At 41.8% G+C, this 18,233-nt stretch overlaps 1 protein-coding gene across 7 annotated transcripts in view; it reads left to right on the plus strand.

Moving 5' to 3' along the window:
* Positions 1-261: 261 nt before the first annotated feature.
* The window catches only part of LOC109867196 (protein-methionine sulfoxide oxidase mical3a), a 104,888-nt gene continuing 86,916 nt past the window's right edge, over positions 262-18,233 (plus strand). For 4 of the 7 annotated variants that reach the window (XM_031801303.1, XM_031801302.1, XM_031801304.1 and 1 more), the window contains exon 1: positions 262-490. The gene's annotated coding sequence lies outside the window, so the exon portion shown is untranslated. The remainder of the gene's footprint in view (positions 491-18,233) is intronic. The other 3 variants (XM_031801305.1, XM_031801307.1, XM_031801308.1) reach the window with 1 other exon arrangement.

The raw sequence follows: 18,233 nt of genomic DNA on the forward strand, positions 1-18,233 counted from the left end.
AAACCAATCAGATTACACTGAGTTAAAGCATGTCTCACTTTGAACAGTTGAGGGGGGTTTCTCATTGCAGTTCTCTGAACATTTAGAGTTGTATCACAACATGTAAACACTTTTCTTTGATTAAAGCAATCTAGTTTTCATATATAGTGGTTTAATTTCTGTCATTCGCATATTTGCGAAAAATGTTGTCTATGAAAGCTTCTATTATCGAAGGTTTATGTCCCCCCTCTACAACATCGTGATGCGCTCTCCCGCACCCTCTGTCCGTTTTCAAGTTGCGCCTTCTCGCAGTATAGTTGAATGTGCCAAACAAACTATAGATTACACACACATACATTACCAGGCGGAATATAGAAACGGCAATAATAACCGAAATGGGATAAATCTTCCGGATATACGACAGGATTGTATAAACATATGGACCAAAGCTAAGAAGAGGTGCATTCGCGGATCGTTTGTAAGAGTGTCCATTTTCTAAGATTCTAGCTAGGTAAGTGGGTTACTACTGCACATTTCAGAATGCCACGCGTTGGTGATTTTATTTTGTAATTAACTCGTTCACATACGTTACCTTTTTTTCGAAGTGCTTCTCCTCTATATTGATGTGCATTCGGCTCCAAAAGACAATGTTCACTCGTTGTTTATATTGACAGTTGAATATGCGTGTTGGTTTGCAACATTGTAACACATGAATGAGTTAAATTGTATACATTTTTATTCATTATGCATGCATAATGACGTTTACCAGACTGCCAGTTATTAACATTTCACCCAGGTTGTTACATTGTCTCATTTTGCATGAAGCATTCTTCGTTACAGAAGAGATTGGGTCGCCCTTTCATTACATTGGGCATGAGAATTATTGGTCCCATGTTTTCTCATATTGCTAACTGGTAGACATTATAAAGTGTAGATTAAGATATTTATATGCTATAAGTGGGCTAATGACCGTGACATCTGTCCTCCAGTAGCGGTGCGTGGGTAAAATCACCGGGATAGCCAACCCCAAATAAAAGCCACATTACAACCTATGGGTTGTGATAATTGCATTGTTTGTTCTATAACCTGTTAGTTAATATGCCTTGACACCGTGATATATAGGCAGTAGTGGTTCTAGCTTGTATGGCTCCCTGGGCGACCCCCTCCCCTCACCTCCAGACATTTGGAACAACACAAATAAATAATCATAACATTTAAAACTATAGAAATTAGAGTTCGACCAATTTAATCAGCATGGCCGATTTCTAATTAGGGCCAATTTCATTGCATTCCACAAGGAAACGGCATGGCAGGCTGACCACCTGTTACGCGAGCGCATCAAGGAGCCAAGGTAAGTTGCTAGCTAGCATTAATCTTATAAAAAAACAATCAATCTTCACATAATCACTAGTAATCAACACATCGTTGATGATATTACTAGGTTAACTAGCTTGTCCTGCGTTGCATATAATCATGCGGTGCATGTTAATTTGTCATCGAATCACAGCCTACTTGCCAAATGGGGGATGATTTAGCAACAAAAAAAAGCACAAATGTACCTAACCATAAACATCAATGACTTTCTTAAAATCAATACACAGAAGTATATATTTTTAAACCTGCATATTTAGTTAAAATAAATTCTTGTTAGCAGGCAACTTTTCTTGCGTTCATTGCACGCAGAGTCAGAGTACATGCAACAGTTGGCTGCCTGGCTCGTTGCAAACTAATTTGCCAGAATTGTACATAATTATGACAATACATTGAAGGTTGTGCAATGTAAGAGCAATATTTAGAGTTAGGGTTGCCACCCGTTCGATAAAATACAGAACGGTTCCGTATTTCACTGAAAGAATAAACGTTTTGTTTTCGAAATGATAGTTTCTGGATTTGACCATATTAATGACCTTAGGCTTGTATTTCTGTGTTTATTATAATTAAGTCTATGACTTGATAGAGCAGTCTGACTGAGCGGTGGTAGGCGGCAGCAGGCTTGTAAGCATTCATTCAAACAGCACTTTCCTGCGTTTGCCAGCAGTTCTTAGCAATGCTTGAAGCACAGCGCTGTTTATGACTTCAAGCCTATCAACTCCTGAGATTAGACTGGCAATACTAAAGTGCCTATTAGAACATCCAATAGTCAAAGTTATATGAAATACAAATGGTATAGAGAGAAATAGTCGACACGTCATAATTCCTATAATAACTACAACATAAAACTTCTTAACTGGAAATATTGAACCACCAGATTTCATAAGTTCTCATGTTCTGAGCAAGGAACTTAAACTTGAGCATTTTTATATGGCACATATTGCACTTTTACTTTCTTCTCCAACACTGTGTTTTTGCATTATTTAAACAAAATTGTGCATGTTTCATTATTTATTTGAGACTAAATAGATTTTATTTATGTATTATATTAAGTTAAAATAAGTGTTCATTGTTCATTCAGTATTGTTGTAATTGTCATTTTTACAAATATATATATATATATATATATATATATATACTGCTCAAAAAAATAAAGGGAACACTAAAATAACACATCCTAGATCTGAATGAATGAAATATTCTTATGAAATACTTTTTTCTTTACATAGTTGAATGTGCTGACAACAGAATCACACAAATTATCAATGGAAATCAAATGTATCAACCCATGTAGGTCTGGATTTGGAGTCACACTCAAAATTAAAGTGGAAAAGCACACTACAGGCTGATCCAACTTTGATGTAATGTCCTTAAAACAAGTCAAAATGAGGCTCAGTGTGTGTGGCCTCCACGTGCCTGTATGACCTCCCTACAACGCCTGGGCATGCTCCTGATGAGGTGGCGGATGGTCACCTGAGGGATCTCCTCCCAGTCCTGGACTAAAGCATCCGCCAACTCCTGGACAGTCTGTGGTGCAACGTGGCGTTGGTGGATGGAGCGAGACATGATGTCCCAGATGTGCTCAATTGGATTCAGGTCTGGGGAATCGGCGGGCCAGTCCATAGCATCAATACCTTCCTCTTGCAGGAACTGCTGACACACTCCAGCCACATGAGGTCTAGCATTGTCTTGCATTAGGAGGAACCCAGGGCCAACCGCACCAGCATATGGTCTCACAAGGGGTCTGAGGATCTCATCTCGGTACCTAATGGCAGTCAGGTTACCTCTGGCGAGCACATGGAGGGCTGTGCGGCCCCCCAAAGAAATGCCACCCCACACCATGACTGACCCACCGCCAAACCGGTCATGCTGGAGGATGTTGCAGGCAGCAGAACGTTCTCCACGGCATCTGCAGACTCTATCACGTCTGTCACATGTGTTCAGTGTGAACCTGCATTCATCTGTGAAGAGCACAGGGCGCCAGTGGCGAATTTGCCAATCTTGGTGTTCTCTGGCAAATGCCAAACGTCCTGCACGGTGTTGGGCTGTAAGCACAACCCCCACCTGTGGACGTCGGGCCCTCATACCACCCTCATGGAGTCTGTTTCTGACCGTTTGAGCAGACAGATACACATGCACCTCCCCATCTCGTACTTCTGAGTGGGAGACCTTCCCAGGCTGTAGCCTGCCTAACTCACAAAAATTCAATCACACATTTGTTTCGTTACAAATCCGGTGAATTCCACAAAACATATTCCATGTAACAAACAGTTACATGACCTATAACATGGTCAAGCAAGGTAATGTTTCTGACATTTTCTGACTGCTTAACCACTATTGATTTAGAACCATGAAGACGCACACACACTTCCGGTAACGACAGAGATGGCTGTTTCGCTCCGCGTTCCTAGGAAACTATGCAGTATTTTGTTTTTTTACCTGTTATTTCTTACATTGGTACCCCAGGTAATCTTAGGTTTTATTACATATAGTCGGGAGGAACTACTGGATATAAGAAAAACGTCAACTCGCCATCATTACGACCAGGAATACGACTTTCCCGAAGCGGATCCTCTGTTTCGCCCAGGACAATGGATTGGATCCCAGCCGGCGAACCAAAACAATAACGCCGTAAAAGGGGCAGACGAAGTGGTCTTCTGGTCAGGCTCCAGGACGGGAGGGAAACTGACTGCAAAGCACTTAAGTCCTTAGGCAACATGAATGGGAAATATTGCACAATGAATGGGAAATATTGCACAATGACAACAGAATAACCTCAATCTATGTTTGACTATTATGTTACAATATACTATAAAGATAATCTGCTTTTGTTGCCTATGTGCACTTGTCAAACCACATTTGACTCTCGTTTGCCATTTTAGGGGGGTCACTGTCTTGCATTGATCTTTGTTGATTGACTGTACACTGATGCCAACAACACTAGTCTAATGTACTTAACATGACTTCATCTGCCCCAGATTTGACCATTCATCAGCACATACGCAAAGGTCAGTCTGTGGCTAAGTGACACACATTTCCTCTGGACAAATGGGCTCTTAGTCTCTCTTAGCGGAGTAATCCAGTGCAGTTAGCCTACATCATTGAATTTGATTATGGATTCCATGTGTTGCATTTTGCCAGGCCCTCTGTGTACTGTATGCTCTGGTGATCCTAGATAAGAGCAAAGGTCTGGCCTCAGTGTGCATAGTAATGTGGATTTTGATATAATGCTAGCAGTGGTGTCTGGGTTAATGCACCTAACCCAGGCTCCTCTGATCTGTGCTACTGCAGATCTGCATTATCTTTACCTAAAGACTGTGATTAGGGTTGGGTGCTATCCAGATTTTCATATTGCCGTACCGTCCTTCTCTCACCCGGAATTTACGGTTTTACAAGTTTAGTACACAAGGGTGTGCCAAAAAAACAAGAAGCCCATTGGGTGTTTATTACCAGAATGCTGACAAAATACCTGCAATCCAGCTCATAAAGGTATAGGTAGGAGCTACTGACTGTCATTTTTGGCAAGTCTGGACATTTTGCAAGCAAATGTGAATGAGAGATGTACAAATGAACACAGTTTTGATACTGCTGGAGAGCCAGTACTGCATGTATGTCTACAAGCTGTGTCTGTGTGGAGTCTGGAGTAGTGGTCGACCGATTATGATTTTTCAACGCCGATACCAATACCGATTTATTGGAGGACAAAAAAAGCCGATACCGATTAATCGGCCAATTTTTTAATAAATAATGAAACATGTTCAATTTGATTTAAATAATGCAAAAACAAAGTGTTGGAGAAGAAAGTAAAAGTGCAATACGTGCCATGTAAGAAAGCTAACGTTTAAATTCCTTGTTCAGAACATGAGAACATATGAAAGCTGGTGGTTCCTTTTAACATGAGTCTTCAATATTCCCAGGTAAGAAGTTTTAGGTTGTAGTTATTATAGGAATTATAGAACTATTTCTCTCTATACCATTTGTATTTCATATACCTTTTGACTATTGGATGTTCTTATAGGCACTTTAGTATTGCCAGTGTAACAGTATAGCTTCCGCACCTCTCCTCGCTCCTACCTGGGCTCGAACCACCAACACAACGACAACAGCCACCCTCGAAGCAGCGTTACCCATGCGGAGCAAGAGGAACAACCACTCCAAGTCTCAGAGCGAGTGACATTTGAAACGCTATTAGCGCGCACCCCGCTAACTAGCTAGCCATTTCACATCACATCATTACACCAGCCTCATCTCGGGAGTTGATAGGCTTGAATTCATAAACAGCAGAGCTGCTGGCAAAACGTACGAAAGTGCTGTTTGAATGAATGCTTATGAGCCTGCTGGTGCCTATCATCGCTCAGACTGCTCTATCAAATCATATCCTTAATTATAACATAATAACACACAGAAATACGAGCCTTAGGTCATTAATATGGTCGAATCCGGAAACTATCATCTCGAAAACAAGACGTTTATTCTATCAGTGAAATACGGAACCGTTCCGTATTTTATCTAACGGGTGGCATCCATCGGTCTAAATATTCCTGTTACATTGAAGGTTGTACAATGTTGTGTCATAATTACGTAAAATTCTGTCAAATTAGTTCGCAATGAGCCAGGCGGCCTAAACTGTTGCATATACCCTGACTCTGCATGCAATGAACGCAAGAGAAGTGACACAATTTCACCTGGTTAATATTGCCTGCTAACCTGGATTTCTTTTAGCTAAATATGCAGGTTTAAAAATATATACTTCTGTGTATTGATTTTAAGAAAGGCATTGGTGTTTATGGTTAGGAACACGTTGGAGCAACAACAGTCCTTTTTTCGCAAATGCGCACTGCATCGATTATATGCAACGCAGGACACGCTAGATAAACTAGTAATATCATCAACCATGTGTAGTTATAACTAGTGATTATGATTGATTAAGTTTAATGCTAGCTAGCAACATACCTTGGCTTCTTACTGCATTCACGTAACAGGCGGGCTTGTTCTGCCCCTGAACAAAGCAGTTAACCCACCGTTCCTAGGCCGTCATTGAAAATAAGAATTTGTTCTTAACTTCATATGGCTGCAGGGGCAGTATTGAGTAGCTTGGATGAAAAGGTGCCCCTTGTAAACGGCCAGCTCCTCAGTCTCAGTTGCTAATATATGCATATTATTAGTAGTATTGGATAGAAAACACTCTAAAGTTTCCAAAACTGTCAAAATATTGTCTGAGTATAACAGAACTAATATTTCAGGCGAAACCCTGAGGAAAATCAAAACAGGAAGTGGCTTCTATTTTGAAAACCCATAGCCCCCCTTTGCTGGATTTAAAGGGATATGAACCAGATTCCTTTTCCTATCGCTTCCTCAAGGTGTCAACAGTCTTCAGACATAGTTTCAGGCTTTTATTTTGAAAAATTAGCCAGAAAAATTAGCCAAGTGGTCACATGAGTTTTGCTTGCGTAACAGAATTTGGACAGCCATGGTTTCCCCATCTCCTACTGTGAAAGACATTTGCGGTTGATATATAATCGATTATATATTTTAAAAACAACCTGAGGATTGATTATAAAAAAACGTTTGACATGTTTCTGTGGACATAATGGAAACTACTTGGAATTTTCGTCTGCGTTGTCGTGACCGCTCTTTCCTGTGGATTTCTGAACATAACGTGCCAAACAAACAGAGGTATTTTAGATATAAAAATCATCTTTATGGAACAAACGGAACATTTGTTGTGTAACTTGGAGTCTCGTGAGTGAAAACATCTGAAGATCATCAAAGGTAAACGATTAATTTGATTGCTTTTCTGATTTTCGTGACCGAGCTACCTGATGCTAAGTGTACTTAATGTTTTATCGTGCGATCGATAAACTTACACAAACGCTTGGATTGCTTTCGCTGTAAAGCATAATTTCAAAATCTGACGAGACAGGTGGATTAACAAAAGGCTAAGCTGTGTTTTCCTATATTGCACTATTTTATAGTGATATTTATTGTATGTAGCGCTATGCTATTCAGCGGTTGTTGATGACACTTATCCCGATAAGGGGATTGCAGTCATAACAGGTTAATTGACTTGCCTAGTTAAATAAAAATTAAATAAAGGTGTGTACATTTTCTTTGTGAATTCTTAATTAGGGCCAATATCAAGTTTTCATAACAATCGGTAATTTCGGATGCCGATTTTTACCGATAGTTATGAAAACTTGAAATCGGCCCTAATTAATCGGCCATTCCGATTTCATCGGTTGACCTCTAATCTGGAGGCACTAGGACAAGGGGCCTGCCTAATCTGCTTGGAAAAGAGGGGGGAGGAGCAGAGAACGGAGAGGAGGAAAAAATACAAGGAAATGAAGATAGCAGTGGCAGCTGTACAAATAACTCATCCAAAGGGCTTTGCCTTCTTAAACACGGCATAACGCAACAGCATATGATGCACTGTCACCTTATTAATTCAGCCACTTACTTCGATAGCAAGTTTAACTAGGGGCTGTGTTGATGCATAATTCTGCGTTTTCACGCAGGGAAAAAAATATTAAATGCATAAGAAATATCTTGCTGCGTTTTGTAATCAAAGATCTAAAATGCATCTTATTATAATTCATATTCGGCCTTAGACTAATTTTGTGCTTCAGTTGCACTTCTAAACCGGATGAGAATTCACAAATGGGCATTCTATCAGCAGACAGCGCTCTGACTGATGTGTAGCTACTTTTCTCCAGTAGGCTATTTTTCTCAGTGTAGCCAGCCTATTTTTCTCTGCTGGAGAACAAAGTACGCTTCATAATGTGAGCAGTGAAATAAGAACGCAATCTGCTTTCTCCTAACGCATTGCACAAGTTGACTGCAGGTATTTACTTAAAATAGCTACAAATATTCAAATATATTGAAAGTCTTCAAAAAAATTGTTTCAACGCTTGACAGTATTGAAAATCCATCCGTGGTTATTTCCAAATATGGTATACCGCCTGACCTCGCTCTCGCTCTCTCTCTCTCTCTTTTGTCCCCCCCCCCCTCCATGCCATTTCACAGGGGTCGTGTTCATTAGGGAAAATGGACTGAAACACTATTTTTTTCTCTTTTTCTTCCCCCCCATGCCACTTCACACTTCGTGTTCATTAGGGAAAATGGACTGAAACACCTATTGCCAAATGTTTTGCGATCGTGCACCCTCTGACCTCTGTGGCCACAGAAAGTGACTGCGTGGGATACAGAAGTAAACACCAGGGAGATGAAAGGACGTTTTTAAAGTCAACTCCTGCAGTGGAGGAAGTGAACAGCTGGAAGTGACTGTCAAATTTTCCCTGAAAAGCATGGTGACTTGACTCCTCAGAAAAACCATCCCTGTAGGCTACTGACCGTTTCAAACACACTCCCTAACTGACACAATGGACTTCAGATGGAAACTTTGTCTTGTGTGTTTGGTTTGCCTTAAAAGGAGATTTCTTCTTAAGTCTGATGCTCATGTCTGTGCCGGTAACTGTTATGTTTGATATGTTTTGGAACGGCTACCTCAGGAATTTATTGAGCAAGCCGCCATCTTTCATTTTTAAATCGGCCACGTGTTCCAAATGAGGTCAGTCAAGACCGTTTTTTTGTTGTGTTGAGTCATGTCTCCTTTTCACTCATGAAAAAAGGACACACCTTGTTCAAGCAGCCTACCATGCAGTTAATGTGGCAGTTGAAGTAATAACTGATAATGTCAAGAAACACTGAGGTATTCTTATCCAATACCAGACTAGTATCAATTAATTATATTATTGTTACATTTTTAAAAATGTGTGCATTCCCATTGAGAGCAGTACATATTGTCAGTTGTTCTGGACATGGGTGATTTTGTGGGAAAGTCAACCTGGGCGTGCCTAAAAAGTTTGTAATTTCCAAATGAAAACACGTTCATAATTATCCTAAAGGTCTATACAGTGTGGTCAGGAAAAGATTCAGACCCCTTCCATTTTTCCACATTTTGTTACGTTACAGCCTTATTCTAAAATGGATTAAATAAAAACATTTCCTCAACAATTTGCACACAATACCCCATAATACCAAAGCGAAAAGTTTTTGGGGAAACGTATTAAAAACATATTATTTACATAAGTATTCAGACCCTTTGCAATGAGACCTGAAATTGACCTCCGCTTTCCATTGACCATCCTTGATGTTTCTAAAACTTGATTGTAGACCTGTGGTAATTTCAATTGATTGGACATGATTTGGAAATATGGTAAATAATGCAAACAAAATCTATATTTAAATGGTATTAATATTAATTTGCATATATTCCTGTTAATTCACATACATTCCTGTTAATTCCCACGGAAAGTTTCCACCTGAATCTTCCCCAAAATGTTCAACCCTAGTCTGAATACTTGTGTAAATAATGTATTTCACTTTGTAAATGTTTTAATACATTTGCACAAAATGACTAAAAACCAGTTTTTGCTTTGTCACTCTTTTATTTCATCAGATGTTAATGGGCTATTGAATAGATCAAATCTATCTAATATGTAACCCTGGATTTTTAACTCTGTTTTTAACTTTATGTTCTTCTGAAGGTCATTGTCATATTTAACTTTTAGGCCTATGAGGGCAACTCTATCAAAATAGAACAGACCTATGGGACATTTTACAATAAAGCGGTTATCCTCCTACCTTCCTGCCAACTTAACCAAATATCGAGTATGCCATCAAAGATTAATGAGGTGGATTTAGAAATGGGATTATTTGAATAATGTGGTGAAAGTGTTGTCAGAAAAAGGCATTATTTATTGTCTGACTAAAGCATGACTAACGGTCAATTACTAAATCTTAGGGTATAATATGCCGTGTCACAACCTTTTGCTATGTTGATTTGGCGTTCACAGGTCTTTCTCTGAGGGTCAGGAATGGGTCAGAGTGACAAGCATTCCATAGTCAGATGATGCGTTTACATTTAGCCAGTTAAGGGACCCTTGAACTTTTCCAGTGGAGATGCAGTGTTTTTGTTTGTTTGTTGAACTGTATGAAAACCAGACTTACAGGTAATGTGGGATTTTAACATTTTTAAGACCAGATACCGTAGCTTGCCTACTACATAGTAAAACCATTTGTTTTAACGGTTCATCCCAAAAGCATGATACTTTTATGTACTCTATATGAGTGCTTGCAAAATTGCACATAATTCTTTTGAGTGAACCCAATTTTCATTGTGTTCATTGTGCATGTCCTAACCTCTTTGAATGACCAAGTGTGTGTGCAATTAGTTTATTTTGATTTGATTGCGTGATGTTTTTCTCATCACATATTTCATACACCAAAATATTGCACTCAAGTCAAAAATAGCATTGGAAGCTTGGAACTTCAGACAAACAAAAGTGTAATGTTTCCACACTCAAAAAGATGTTACATAAAGCTTACTTAATTTTGTATTTTTGTATATTTTATATTTTTATATCTTAACTCCATCAGGGATAGCGTACACAGAATTTTTGGCTTTACAGCCGCCTTCTGTGTGTTGGTAAACTGTTATTTTAATTCAAAACAGCAGTTGTAGGGACCAATGAGCAGCAGGTGCTTCTAATCAGGGTTGTGGCTTTTCTGGTCTCCCTGTATTCAAGTTAGTCACAAAGAAATACAGAATTGTATGGGAGCTGGCACAAAGGGCAATTCATGAATCAATTGCCTTAGGTGTCCTCACTTGGATACGTTATATCAATTCATTAGAGTTCTGTATTACTATCCAGGTCTGTACCCAAACAATTGGAGCTTCTACTTTTAAAAATGCACCTTTTCCAGAAACAAGTCTCTCACCGTTGCCGCTTGCTATAGACCTCCCTCTGCCCCCAGCTGTACCCTGGACACCATATGTGAATTGATTGCCCCCCATCTATCTTCAGAGCTCGTGCTGCTAGGAGACCTAAACTGGGACATGCTTAACACCCCGGCCATCCTACAATCTAAGCTTAATGCCCTCAATCTCTCAGAAATTATCATTAAACCCACCAGGTACAACCCCAAATCCTTAAACACGGGCACCCTCATAGATATAATCCTAACCACCTTGCCCTCCAAATACACCTCTGCTGTTTTCAACCAAGATCTCAGCGATCACTGCCTCATTACCTTTATCCGTAACGGGTCTGCGGTCAAACGACCACCCCTCATCACTATCAAACGCTCCCTAAAACACTTCAGTAAGCAGTCCTTCCTAATGGACCTGGCCCGGGTGTCCTGGAAGGATACTGACCTCATCCCATCAATAGAGGATGCCTGGTTGTTCTTTAAAAGTTCCTTCCTCACCGTCTTAAATAAGCATGCCCCTTTCAAAACATTTAGAACCAGAAACAGATATAGCCCTTGGTTCTCTCCAGACCTGACTACCCTTAACCCTGTGGCATTCTGCATTCGCATCGAATAGCCCCCGTGATATGCAACTTTTCAGGGAAGTCAGGAACAAATATACACAGGCAGTTAGGAAAGCTAAGGCTAGCTTTTTCAAGCAGAAATTTGCATCCTGTAGCACAAACTCAAAAAAGTTCTGGGACACTGTAAAGTCCATGGAGAATAAGATCACCTCCTCCCAGCTTCCCATTGCACTGAGGCTAGGAAACACTATAATTGAGAATATCAATAAGCATTTTTCTACGGCTGGCCATGCTTTCCACCTGGATACCCCTACCCCGGTCAACAGCCCTGCATTCCCCACAGCAACTCGCTCAAGCCTCTCCATTTCTCCTTCACCCAAATCCAGATAGCTGATGTTCTGAAAGAACTGCAAAACTTGGACCACTACAAATCATCCAGGCGAGACAATCTGGACCATCTTATTAAAAATATATATCTGCCTCTCTTTCTTATCGTCTGATATTCCCAAAGATTGGAAAGCTGCCGCAGTCATCCCCCTCTTCAAAGGTGGAGACACTCTAGACCCAAACTGCTACAGACTTATATCTATCCTACCCTGCCTTTTCTAAGGTCTTCGAAAGCCAAGTCAACAAACAGATTACCAATCACTTCAAACCCCACCGTACCTTCTCCGCTATGCAATCTGGTTTCATAGCTGGTCATGGGTGCACCTCAGCCACGCTTAAGGTCCTAAACGATATCATAACCGCCATCGATAAAAGACATTACTGTGCAGCCGTATTCATCGACCTGGCCAAGACTTTCGACTCGGTCAATCACCACATTCTTATTGGCAGACTGAACAGCCTTGGTTTCTCAAATGATTGCCTCACCTGGTTCACCAACTATTTCTCTGATAGAGTTCAGTGTGTCAAATCGGAGGGCCTGTTGTCCGGACCTCTTGCAGTCTCTATGGGGGTGCCACAGGGTTAAATTCTCGGCCGACTCTTTTCTGTATACATCAATGATGCCGCTCTCACTGCTGGTGATTCTCTGATCCACCTCTACGCAGACGACACCATTCTGTATACTTCTGGCCCTTCTTTAGACACTGTTAACTAACCTCCAGATGAGCTTCAATGCCAAACAACTCTCCTTCCATGGCCTCCAACTGCTCTTAAATGCAAGTAAAACTAAATGCATGCTCTTCAACCGATCGCTGCCCGCACCTGTCCGCCCGTCCACCATCACTACTCTGTAAGGTTCTGACTTAGAATATGTGGACAACTACAAATACCTAGGTGTCTGGCTAGACTGTAAACTCACCTTCCAGACTCACGTCTCCAATCCAAAATTAAATGTAGAATCGGCTTCCTATTTCACAACAAAATATCCTTCACTTATGCAGCCAAACATACCCTCGTAAAACTGACCATCTGACCGATCCTCAACTTCTGTGATGTCATCTATAAAATAGCCTCCAACACTATACTCAACAAATTGGATGCAGTTTATCACAGTGCCAACCGTTTTGTCACCAAAGCCCCATATATTACCCACCACTGCGACCTGTACGTTGTCGTTGGCTGGCCCTCGCTTCATACTCGTGGCCAAACCCACTGGCTCCAGGTCATCTACAAGACTCTGCTAGGTAAAGCCCCGCCTTATCGCAGCTCACTGGTCACCATACCAGTACCCACCCATAGCACGCGCTCCAGCAGGTATATCTCACTGGTCACCCCCAAAGCCAATTCCTAATTTGGCCGCCTCTCCTTCCAGTTCTCTGCTGCCAGTGACGGGAGCGAACTGCAAAAATCTCAGAAGCTGGAGACTCTTACCTACCTCACTAGCTTTAAGCACCAGCTGTCAGAGCAGCTCAGAGATCAATGCACCTGTACATAGCTCATCTGTAAATAGCCCATCCAATCTACCTCATCCCCATACTGTATTTATTTATTTATTTATGATGCTCCTTTGCACCCCAGTATGTCTACTTGTACATTAATCTTCTGCACATCCTACCATTCCAGTGTTTTAATTGCTATATTGTAATTACTTCGCCACCATGGCCTATTTATTGCCTTACCTCCCTTGTCCTACCTCATTTGCACATGCTGTATATAGATTTTTCTACTGTATTTTTGATTGTATGTTTTTTTATTCCATGTGTAACTCTGTTGTTGTACATGTCGAACTGCTTGCTTTATCTTGGCCAGGTCGCAGTTGCAAATGAGAACTTGTTCTCAACTGGCCTACCTGGTTAAATAAAGGTGAAATAAAATAAATGGCTTTCCACAAAGACCATCAGACTAACGTCATTCATAAATATGTGGGGCTATCTCATAAACAACATGCAATATCTGATCTGGACAGTGTTCTTGTAGAAGTCTAAATTTGAAATCTAATTCTTTCTTTAAACCTTGTGGAGATACAGAATATATTTTATACAATATATCCACATGGCTTGTCTTTGGAGTAATTTGTTGTGGTAATCACCTACGTGGGGGATGAACTTTTTCCATCCCGACACCGCAATTCATTAATAGAATAATTTTGTTCTAAAAAGTGTCTCGAAACAGGTGTGGTGATTATCTTGACATCTAATACTGGAATGATGTTCTTCAAGGCATACTTTCAAGGCGCGGGAACTTTTTCCAATATAAGTTGTATTGCAAGCTTGGAACCTCCCCCTGTTGGAATGCAGGGTACATGTCAGTGAAAGTATTCAGCAGGAGTGGACTTACCTGTGCAGGCAGGAGGAGTGACTCCTGAAATGACCTCTGTTATACTGTCATTAGTCAATGCCATGCTGGAATAGACTATATACTATACCACTAAGCTTAGTGACCTCACCTCTTAATAAGATACCCTGGCTGATATTTATGTGTGCTTTGATGAAATCTAAACGACAAACCCTGAAGACTACATGATTAATTATAGCATGCCTGTGCACAGAGACGCCAGGGAGCAGTGCCAGCCCAGGGTTTAGTACACAGCAGATATACCCTTCAAGATGGAGGCCGACGCTGCCTGTCAGGTCACATGCATCCAACACTTTTTCAGTTGACTTTTAAAATGTTCCGTCCTTGATGCAAGAGAACACTTTATTGAATGTGATTTTTCGATCAGGCTATATTGCAAACAGCTGCAACTTTTGCTCCCACCACACCCCTGGAACTCCAGCCCCTCTTCTCATGTAAACCTTTTGCCTCTTGAGACCACCATATTTCACATTCCCTAACTCTGCATTTGAAGGTGCCCTTGGCTTTTTTACCTTATCTAAAGAAAAGAATGGAACAGATTAACAAAAATGTCCCTGCTTGTCAGAATGTCAGACTTTCCCTCCATGCCCATGGTGGCCCATCCCTCCTTCCCTCCATGCCCATGGTGGCCCATCCCTCCTTCCCTCCATGCCCATGGTGGCCCATCCCTCCTTCCCTCCATGCCCATGGTGGCCCATCCCTCCTTCCCTCCATGCCCATGGTGGCCCATCCCTCCTTCCCTCCATGCCCATGGTGGCCCATCCCTCCTTCCCTCCATACCCATGGTGGCCCATCCCTCCTTCCCTCCATGCCCATGGTGGCCCATCCCTCCTTCCCTCCATGCCCATGGTGGCCCATCCCTCCTTTCATCAGGGTTTTGTGTTCTGCCCACCATTGTGTGTCTCAGAGATAACCTTCCCCCAGCTCCAGTCCATTGCCACCCTCTCCCCCCATTGTTGTCCACTGCTCATCAAAACACACTGTCACTTCCTTTCACTCACCCCTCATCCTGTTCCTCACTTCCTTAGCGACAGTAGTGGGGGATGCCAGGAGAGGGGGTAGGCAGAGGGATATGGTAGTAGGAATAGGCCTACAGGCGTGTGAGTCAACGAGTGGGACTCCACAGATTGATTAGGATTGAGGCTTTGTTTTGTAGGTCGACTATTTGTCCAATGTTTTGTTAAAGATCATGTGGATTATTTTCTCCAGGTGCAAAACTCCATGCGCTGACTTCCTGACCACTGTGACAGCTGCCAAGACAACAAGGCCTATGCTTCTTCCATTGTGTGGTCACATTTGATATAGGCTCACTTTCTCAAGTCAGAATTCTGTTATCATGTTCAGTCACTTATTATTAACTTAGTGCAGATGTACAAAAACACCCAAAAACTCTTGAGTTACATGTGCTTCATGGCTCTGCACAGTGCAGGGCTTTGGTTACCTTCCCATTTGAATTAATCGACAGCAGCGTTGCTCCATTCACACAGGAAAACCTCTCTTCCTATGGCACAGGATGTGTGGTACTGCGCTGAGTGCAGCTGGCAGCAAGTCCTCTTACTCTTAGGAAAGCCATTCACAAGTTAAACCAGTCCTTTCCCACTTCTCCTGTCCGTCTTGGCCAAGTTGGCCTGGCCTGTTGTTGGCTTGAAGCTTTCTAATGAGAGGTGGCCTAACACTCCAATGCTGCTAGGTATGGTGAGGGTAGATTCTTTCTTTAGCAGGTTTTTCCTATTGATTGATGAGAAGGGGATATAGCCTTGCATTGTCTTCTGTGTCTACTCTTTGTTAAGACAACTCCGTAGTGACATGTCAATAACTTATCCCAACAAATGAGTGTGCTAAGACTGAGATTCATTGAGCTCAAACATTAGCTGGAAACGGGCTATTCCTGGCTTTATGAAGCCTGGCCCAACCATTCCCTCTTACTGGAATAATAACAGTGAACTTGGGCCTGGTTCTCTCAAACAGTCTGTGAGAGGAGACTTCTCCAGTGCTACCTGGAGGCCTGCTGGGGCAACAGCTGTTTTACTGCCTGTCTGTCCATATGACCTGAGGTCACAGGTCATGGTGGGGTCCAACGGGTCAATGCTGCCCTGGTCACAGGCCCAGAGATCCAGGGCCCTGGGGGCAGAGGGCCGGTGGGGTCTGCTTCTCTCGGTCTCTCTGGTCCTTCCATGATGGACCATAGGGTTACTGGTTTTCTACCCTCTGAGCTGCTCATAACTCCACCCACGCAGATATGTCATAATACTGTGGGAGATAGCCTAGCTACTGTTCATGTGCGGACCTCTAACCTATCAATCGTACGTTTTAGCGAGAGGGAGTTAAGGATACCTGGAGGGTTTTTAACATTCTGTGTTTGTTTTGTATCATGAACATGGTCACGGGAAACTTGAATCCTCTCTGACTGGCAAGTGAGATATTTCACGATGGAAACCAACAGAAAAAGTCTGTTGTAATATTATTGGTAAGGAGGAGTATTATGGCTCAGCCCACATAATAATTGACTCTTTCTCAAACAAAAGGATTACAGATGATGAAAAGCAAACATGTTCCTGGTCTGAGGCTGAGGCCTCCTCTACGGCTGAGGCCTCCTCTACGGCTCCACCATTCCACAGTTGACATGACTAAGCCTTGGAAACTAGGAAACTACTCGCTGTGTGGCTCTGTTTGCACCCAGGTTTCAGATAGTTTTTTTTAGGCATCTAATCTAATGAGTACCTGAAGATACGCCACCACACACCCTACTATTGCAGTAAAGTATGCAAATGCTTTGAAAGATAGTCCAATATCCCTGGAACCATGTAACCAAGTGAATTTATGACTTACTCACAATCCACTACCAACAAGACATGTTAGAAGCTAGGAGGGCTGTGGTGTCTGAGCTGAGATTTGAGAGGTAGCCTAATCCAGGTGACTGACTGGCCTGGCAGGCTCCTGTAATCGAGCACGTGGAGGCATAACACCACAAAGCAAACACACACTGGCCACACAATCAAATTACACGGCTCCTGTTACTAATAGAAATGTGTTAAGAGTAATCCTTTGTTGCTGCTAAATATTCCCCATGAGTAGTTAAGAGATTTGCAGTTACTACTGTAGGCTAATTAATTATTTTCCCGTATGTCAGTGACTGAGTTCCCTAACAAATCCTTAGTCCAGGTTGGGATGAATTTTAATGAACAATTGCTTTCCAATTCAGAAGATATCACATGTCTAATTAAATTGACAGGAATTAAAAGGGTACAACAAAACCTATTTAGTCACTTTAACTCTACCTTCATGTACATATTACCTCAACTAACCGGTGCCCCCGCACGTTGACTCTGTACCGGTACCCCCCTTTATATAGTCTCACTGTTATTTTACTGCTGCTCTTAAATTACTTGTTACTTTTATTATTTTCTGTATTTTTAAAGCTGTGTTGTTGGTTAGGGGCTCGTAAGTAAGCATCTCACTGTAAGGTCTACACCTGTTGTATTTAGTGCATGTGACTAATAACATTTGATTTGAATAGCATTCTCACATAGGTGTTCCTTTTTGTCCAGGTGTGAAAGGGCAGTGTGGAGTGCAATAGAGATTGCGTCATCTGTGGATCTGTTGGGGCGGATTGGAGTGGGTCTAGGGTTTCTGGGATAATGCTGTTAGCCATGACCAGCCTTTCGAAGCACTTCACGGCTACCGCCCCGTAGCACTCACATCAGTAGCAGGTTATCTTCGCTTCTTTGGGCGCAGGGACTATGGTGGTCTGAAATATGTAGGTATTACGAACTCGGCCAGGGAGAGGTTGAAAATGTCAGTGAAGCC

The sequence above is a fragment of the Oncorhynchus kisutch genome, linkage group LG22, assembly GCF_002021735.2.
Source record: "Oncorhynchus kisutch isolate 150728-3 linkage group LG22, Okis_V2, whole genome shotgun sequence".
NCBI classification, from domain to species: domain Eukaryota; kingdom Metazoa; phylum Chordata; class Actinopteri; order Salmoniformes; family Salmonidae; genus Oncorhynchus; species Oncorhynchus kisutch.